Below are 7159 nucleotides of genomic sequence, written 5' to 3' on the forward strand. Positions count from 1 at the left end.
TACTTGCTCAACTCAAGGAGATCCCCTTTTACGGAAAAGACCACGAAGATACCTATAAATAATTGGATGAAGTTAATGATGTAGCTGATTACTTTAATTTTCCAAATGTGCCCCGTGAAACCCAGCTGCTTCGTATGCTTTCAATTACATTCAAGGGTGCTGCAAAAGATTGGCTCAAGTCACTCCCTCCCGGATCCATCACTACATGGGCCAAGATGAAAGAAGAATTCATTGACCAGTTTTGCCCACCTTCTAAAATAGCCAAGTTGAAGAAAGCTATAGCCAACTTTGAACAACAACCCGAAGAGTCGCTTTATGAGGCGTGGGAGAGGTACAAAAGTCTACTAAGGAATTGCCTACACCATGACCTTAATAGCCAACAAGAAGTCTCCATCTTCTATGATGGAGTCAATGTTACAACTCGACAGCTCCTTGACTCACAAGGACCCCTCACAAAGAAGGCACCCCCGATGATCAAGGAATTGACTGAAGACTTCTCTAAACATTCTAGAGAATATCACAACCCACTAAATAAAGTACGTAGGGGGTAGTAAACAAGGTTAACGATGGCATGGCGGCAATGATGGCTAAACTAGATAGTTTAGATAGGAGGATGACAAATATGGATCAAACAATCCATGCCATTCGGGTAGGATGTGAGAATTGTAGAGGACCTCACCTCACAAGGGATTGTGACTTGGATGAGAATGGAAAAAAGAAGGCTCAATTTTTCTATTCAAGTGGCGACATATTTGATGATAATTGGTGAAAACCAAAGAAGGAATGGGTCCCGTATGAAGAATACAAAAAGGCAAAGGAGGAGAAATTCAAGCAAAAAAAACGGGGTTACTATCAAAAGGAGGAACCGGTTGTGGAAAAGAAAGCTGATTTGGAAGAGATGCTTACTAGATTTTTAGTCGCGTACGAGAAACGACACAATGATACCGATGCTACACTTAAAGATCAACAAAATATGTTGAGAGAACACCAACTTATGATGAAAGATCAGCAAGCCTTACTTAGGAATCAGCAAGCATCCATTCTCAACATAGAAAAAAAGCTAGGGCAACTCGCATAACAAGTGGACGAGAGAAGACCGGGTGGACTTCCAAGCAATACGGAAACCAACCCGAAAGGCGCACATATAAACATTGTCACAACCAGGAGTGGGAAGATTATAACCCCTTTGGCCCCTATTTAGAATGAAGATCCAAACCCAGTGCAAGAAAAGGAGACAAAAGGGCAGAATCAAGATCAGAACCAGCTGAGCCCATACCCTACTCGTCGAGTCCATAATATGGACTCGGCGAGTCCGCCACCTGATCAGAAAAGTCAAACTCATGTTAAGCCATATCATCCTCCACTTCCATAACCAGCCCGAGCTAGACAAGAAAAGAATGAAGAAGACTACCAGAAGTTTCTAGAACACAAAAAGGCTCTTCAAATCAACATACCATTCATAGAAGCGGTTGCCCAAATGCCAAAATACGCCAAATTTCTCAAGGAGCTTCTAACTAATAGAAGGAAGATGGAAGAAGTGAAGAAGGCGGTCCTAAACGAAAACTGTTCAACTGCTATGTTGAACACACTTCCTAAGAAGAAAGGAGATCCGGGAAGTTTAACATTGCCCTGTCAATTTGGAAACTTGGCCACAATATATGCACTAGCTGATTCGGGGGCAAGTGTGAAACCTCATGCCTTATTTATTTTTCAAAAAGTTAGATCTCCCAGAGCCGAGGCCAATTCGAATGGCAATCCACTTAGAAAATAAAACGGTTACATTCTCACGAGGAATCTGTGAAGATCTTTTGGTAAAGGTGGATAAGTTCGTGTTCCCCGCGGATTTTATAATTTTGGACATGGAAGTGGATCCTTAAGTCCCGATCATCCTTGGAAGACCTTTCCTTAACACCGCAAGCGTTATAGTTGACATGCGAGATTCAAAACTTACTCTACGAGTGGGAGATGAATCAGTCACTTTCGGGGTTGATCAAGCCATGAAGCTTGCAAGGAACAGTGATGACACGACATTTTCAATTGATATGTTGGATGAATTAAAGGAGGAATGGAACAATGAACAACCAAACAAGTCCATCATCGCCTTTGATGAAGAACTTGATGCTGAAAGAGACCTACTTGAAATAGAGAGACTGCTGGAAGAAGCTGATTATAATGAACTAATAAAAACCACTAAGCAGCCTACTCGCCGAGTAGCCCCGGTCTACTCACCGGGTCCATATAAACAACCCAGAGTTATCGCGAATTCTGCGCAGGACTCGACGAGTTCCTTCACCGGACTCGACGTGTTCACCATGCAGAACACGAAAATTGAGCTGAAATCGCTACCAGATCACTTGGAGTACGCATTCCTTGAAGATGGTCAACAAAAACCTGTTATAATAGCTTCTGACCTCTCCAAATCTGAAAAATAAGAATTAGTCCATGTCCCAAAGAAGAGTAAGAGTGCCATTGCATGGAGTATCACCGATATCAAGGGAATAAGCCCCTCTTATTGCTCTCACAAGATCAACATGGAAGAAGAAGCAAAGCCAGTAGTGCAACATTAAAGAAGGCTAAACCCGAAGATGCAAGAAGTGGTCAAGAAGGAAGTAGTCAAGCTTTTAGATGCGGGGATCATTTATTCTATTTCCGACAGTCCATGGGTTAGTCCTGTTCAAGTGGTGCCCAAGAAAGGCGGGATGACGGTCGTAACAAACGAGAAGAATGAGCTTTTTCCGACCCGAACGGTAACCGGTTGGCGAGTGTGCATCGATTATCGAAAACTAAACGATGCCACTCGTAAAGAACATTTTCCTTTACCTTCTATTGATCAAATGCTTGAAAGATTGTCCGACCATAGTTACTATTGTTTCTTAGACGGATTTTCGGGTTACTTCCAAATACCCATAGGCCCAATTGACCAAGAAAAGACTACTTTCACTTGCCCGAGTGGGACTTTTGCCTATCGCCGCATGCCCTTTGAGTTATGCATTGCACCTGCGACATTTTAAAGGTGCATGACGACCATATTCCATGACATGGTGGAAAAATTCATGGAAGTATTTATGGACGATTTTTCTTTTTTTGGATGTTCCTTCCATGATTGTCTTGCTAACCTGGATTTAATGCTTGCTAGGTGTGAAAAAACCGATTTAGCCCTCAATTGGGAAAAATGTCACTTTATGGTTAAAGAGGGTGTAGTCTTGGGCCACAAGGTATCCAGAGCGGGAATCGAGGTGGATCGGGCAAAAACAGATACAATTGCTAAATTACCTCCACCAACTAATGTAAAGGGCATTAGGAGTTTTTTAGGCCACACAGATTTTTACCGCCATTTCATAAAAGATTTTTCTAAAATAACTAGACCTCTAACAAAATTACATTTAAAAGATGCACCATTTAATTTCACTAAAGAGTGTCTAGAGGCCTTGGAATTTCTGAAAGAAAAATAAACTAATGCCCTGATCATTATTGTCCCGAATTGGAACCTACCTTTTGAAATAATGTGTGACATGAGCGACTTTGCATTAGGAGTTGTACTTGACGAAAGGGTTAATAAGCACTTTCAACCCATTTATTATGCAAGCATGACTTTGAATCCGGCCCAAGAAAATTACACCAAAACTAAAAAAGAATTACTAGCCGTGGTGTATGCTTTTGAAAAATTCCGCCCTTATCTTATTTTATCTAAAACCACTGTTTTTACTGACCACTCTGCTATTAAGTATTTGTTTGCCAAGAAGGATGCAAAGCCAAGATTGATACATTGGGTTCTACTTTTACAAGAATTTGATATTGAGATACGCGATAGAAAGGGAATGGAGAATGTAGCTGCCGACCACTTCTCAAGACTAGAAAACCCGCATTTGGAAGCGTTGGAAGAAGATAACATTGGAGATGACTTTCTGGACAAGTACATTTTAGTGACCACGGGGGGATGAGCCATGGTTTGTGGATATAGCTAATTACTTAGCTACCAAGTATATCCCAAAAGATTTTACCCACCAACAAAAGAAGAAATTCTTTTTAGAAATAAAATACTACTTTTGGGACGAGCCATATCTTTTCCGAAGCTGCACGGATGAGATCATAAGGAGATGTGTATTTGGGAAGGAAAGCCGAGAAATTTTGGAGAATTGTCATAGCGGGCCCACCGGTGGACATCATGGAGCACATTACACGGCTAAGAAGATATTTGATATTGGGTTTTATTGGCCCAATTTTTTAAAGATGCTACCTAATATGTCAAAGAGTGTGATGCATGCCAAAGAGCGGGAACCATATCATCCCGAAACGAGATGCCACAACATAGTATTCAAGTGTGTGAAGTGTTTGATGTGTGGGGGATCGATTTCATGGGACCATTTCCAGTGTCAAAAGGGAACAAATATATTTTGGTGGCGGTTGATTATGTATCCAAATAGGCGTAGGCACAAGCTTTACCAACTAATGATGTTCGGGTGGTGGTGTGCTTTCTAAAGAAGTTATTCTAAAGATTTGGAGTTCCTAAAGCTCTTATTAGTGACCGGGGCACTCACTTTGCCAATGATCAATTAGAAAAAGTGTTATTAAAATATGGGCTAACCCATAAATTCATATCTTACCATCCACAAACTATTGGGCAAACTGAAGTGACAAATAAAGCATTAATTTTTTTTGGAGAGATCGGTGGGTAGCAATCGAATGGAATGGTTCGATAGGTTAGATGATGCACTTTGGGCCTTCCGAACAGCTTTCAAAACACCTATTGGTACTACACCATATAGGCTAGTTTATGGGAAGCAATGTCATTTACTGGTAGAAATAGAGCATAAAGCTTTTTGGGCTTTAAAAATGTGCAATTTTGATGTAGATGAACTTAAAACCAACCGGTTGATGCGAATGAATGCTCTTGAAGAACTTAGGAATGAGGCTTACACTAGCTCCTTGATTTACAAAGAAAAAACCAAGAATTGGCATGAAAAAAGAATCAAGGGTAATAAAGACTTTCACAAAGGGCAAAAAGTGTTACTTTTTAATTCAAGGCTTAAAATCTTTCCGGGCAAGCTAAAGTCACGATGGGATGGTCCATTTATAGTGAAGAAAGTTTTTCCACATGGAGCTATTGAGTTATTTTCAAGAGATGACACTCCTTTCAAAGTTAATGGATATAGGGTGAAAAAAATATGAAGAAGGAATCCTGAGGAAAGAAGAAGTTGAAGAAGGGCTGCTGCTGGAAGGCATGGCAGAAACGTAGAGCGGGAAGGAGTCCAACTAACGACTCCTTTAAGAGAAGCGCTTCTGGGAGGCAACCTGAGTTTAGAGTTTGCATTTCTTTTCCCTTTATTTTTCTTTTTGTTTTTCTCTTTTAGGATCTGTTTTTTTTTCAATCTTCTTCTAAAATTATGCTTAATATAATTGCTTGAGGGAAAGCAACGCTCAAAGTGTGGGGTGGTGGCTTAAAGAAATCGAGTTTTTTTCAAACTGAATGATGAACTCACCGAGTTCATAAATTACTCGGCGAGTACTTTTTGAAATCCATGAAAAATCGCGAACTCGCGTTTCTAGTCGGCGAGTAAATGTTCCTACTCAGAGAGTCCACGTATTTACTGGAATTATATATATATATATATATATATATATAGATATATATATATATATATATATATATATATATATATATATATATATATATATTTACAATCTGTAGATAGGGTTTCTTTTACCCTAACCATTTTCACCAGCCACCTCCCAAGCATACTTGCTGAGCATTTCGTTTCTCTCAAGCAACTCCTTTGATTTCTCGCCGCATCTTCATCTACAAAGCCAAAGGTAGGATTTTTCCTTCATATTCTTGCTAAAGGTCACAACTTTAACAGTTTTTAGTGCTTATTTTGCTAAAATCCGGATTTGGGGGATTACTCCAATTCTAGGGTTTTGATTTTAGGATAAATTAGGAGGATATGGACAAAACTTCTTGCGAATTTATGCTTAAAGGACTTAGAACAGCAAACCCTTATGCAAATATCTGTGTTTTGTTGACACAATTTGGACCGAGAGAAAATTGCACTCGCAGTTCATACTACTCGTCGAGTAGATGCCATGTTAGATCTGTTATGGTTAATTTTAATTTCATGGGTCATGTCCAGAAGAGGCCAGAGCTCTAGAGGAGGAGGTTATGGAGACATTCCATGGCTTGCCTTCCCAAAAATTACTTCATGGTCTTCGCAAGCTGTAACATCCCCCTATGGCACGTATCACAATATTCACCGCTTTGGGCCACTCGGCACGAGGACTTCCCAGGGGGTCACCCATCCTGGTACTACTCCTGCCCGAGCACGCTTAACTGCAGAGTTCTTATGGGATATGCTGCCCTCATGGCTTTCAAACGCGTTGTGATAGGGAAGGTATCCACACCCCTTATAAGGTATGCTTAGTTCTCCTTCCCAGCCGATGTGGGATCAGATCTAACCCACTTTCACCCCCCATTATAGGGTTCGACGTCCCCATCGAACACATCTACCCGTGCCCTTGCTCTGATACCATTTGGGCTCCCGGAGTCCCGAGAAAAAGTGTCTTTCGGTTTCGAAACGCTGCTCCAAATAAAGTTCCGGTTTTCTTTAAAATCCGCTGTAAGTGAGCTACGCTTATGCAAATTTTAATATAGCTTTCAAATAATTATAGTAATGTTATTAGGTCCTTAAAATAATTATTTGATCTATTATTATGAGTTATATTGAGTTTCATTTAACGCTTATATAATAATAATAATAATAGTCAGACTATTAATTTGTCGCGGTTATCGTTAGACTAAACCCTAGTGGTATTGGTACTAGATTTTATCGAAGGAAAATTGTTTTGAGAGTATCGAAGCGTTGTCCGAGTTCTGAGTCACCACCTTTCATGTGAGTGCATAGTTACTTTCAGCTTACACATAGATATGAAGTATTTTATATAAATTACGTGCTATGTGTGCATATTATTTGAATACTTGCTATCTATGATGGATGAACGTTTTTATACATGTTTTCATTGATTTAAACTGTATATGTATTTTATATCTATGAAAATGTTGGGGTAAAACATGGGTAGATGTAATAGGTGATGTGTGATAAAATGATGAGAGGCCTCGATGTTGATGTTGTTGATTCTGTCATCTAGCGGAGTATGGATGACGACC

General features: G+C 40.0%; 1 non-coding gene across 1 annotated transcript; it reads right to left on the reverse strand.

Annotated features, from left to right (window-relative positions):
• Positions 1–263: 263 nt before the first annotated feature.
• Positions 264–370, reverse strand: LOC145096447 (small nucleolar RNA R71). The gene has a single exon (XR_013703856.1). It is a non-coding gene; the product is annotated as a small nucleolar RNA R71 (small nucleolar RNA).
• Positions 371–7159: the final 6789 nt, after the last annotated feature.

Source organism: Lactuca serriola, chromosome 3, assembly GCF_051521515.1.
Source record: "Lactuca serriola cultivar US96UC23 chromosome 3, Lser_US96UC23_V15, whole genome shotgun sequence".
NCBI lineage: Eukaryota > Viridiplantae > Streptophyta > Magnoliopsida > Asterales > Asteraceae > Lactuca > Lactuca serriola.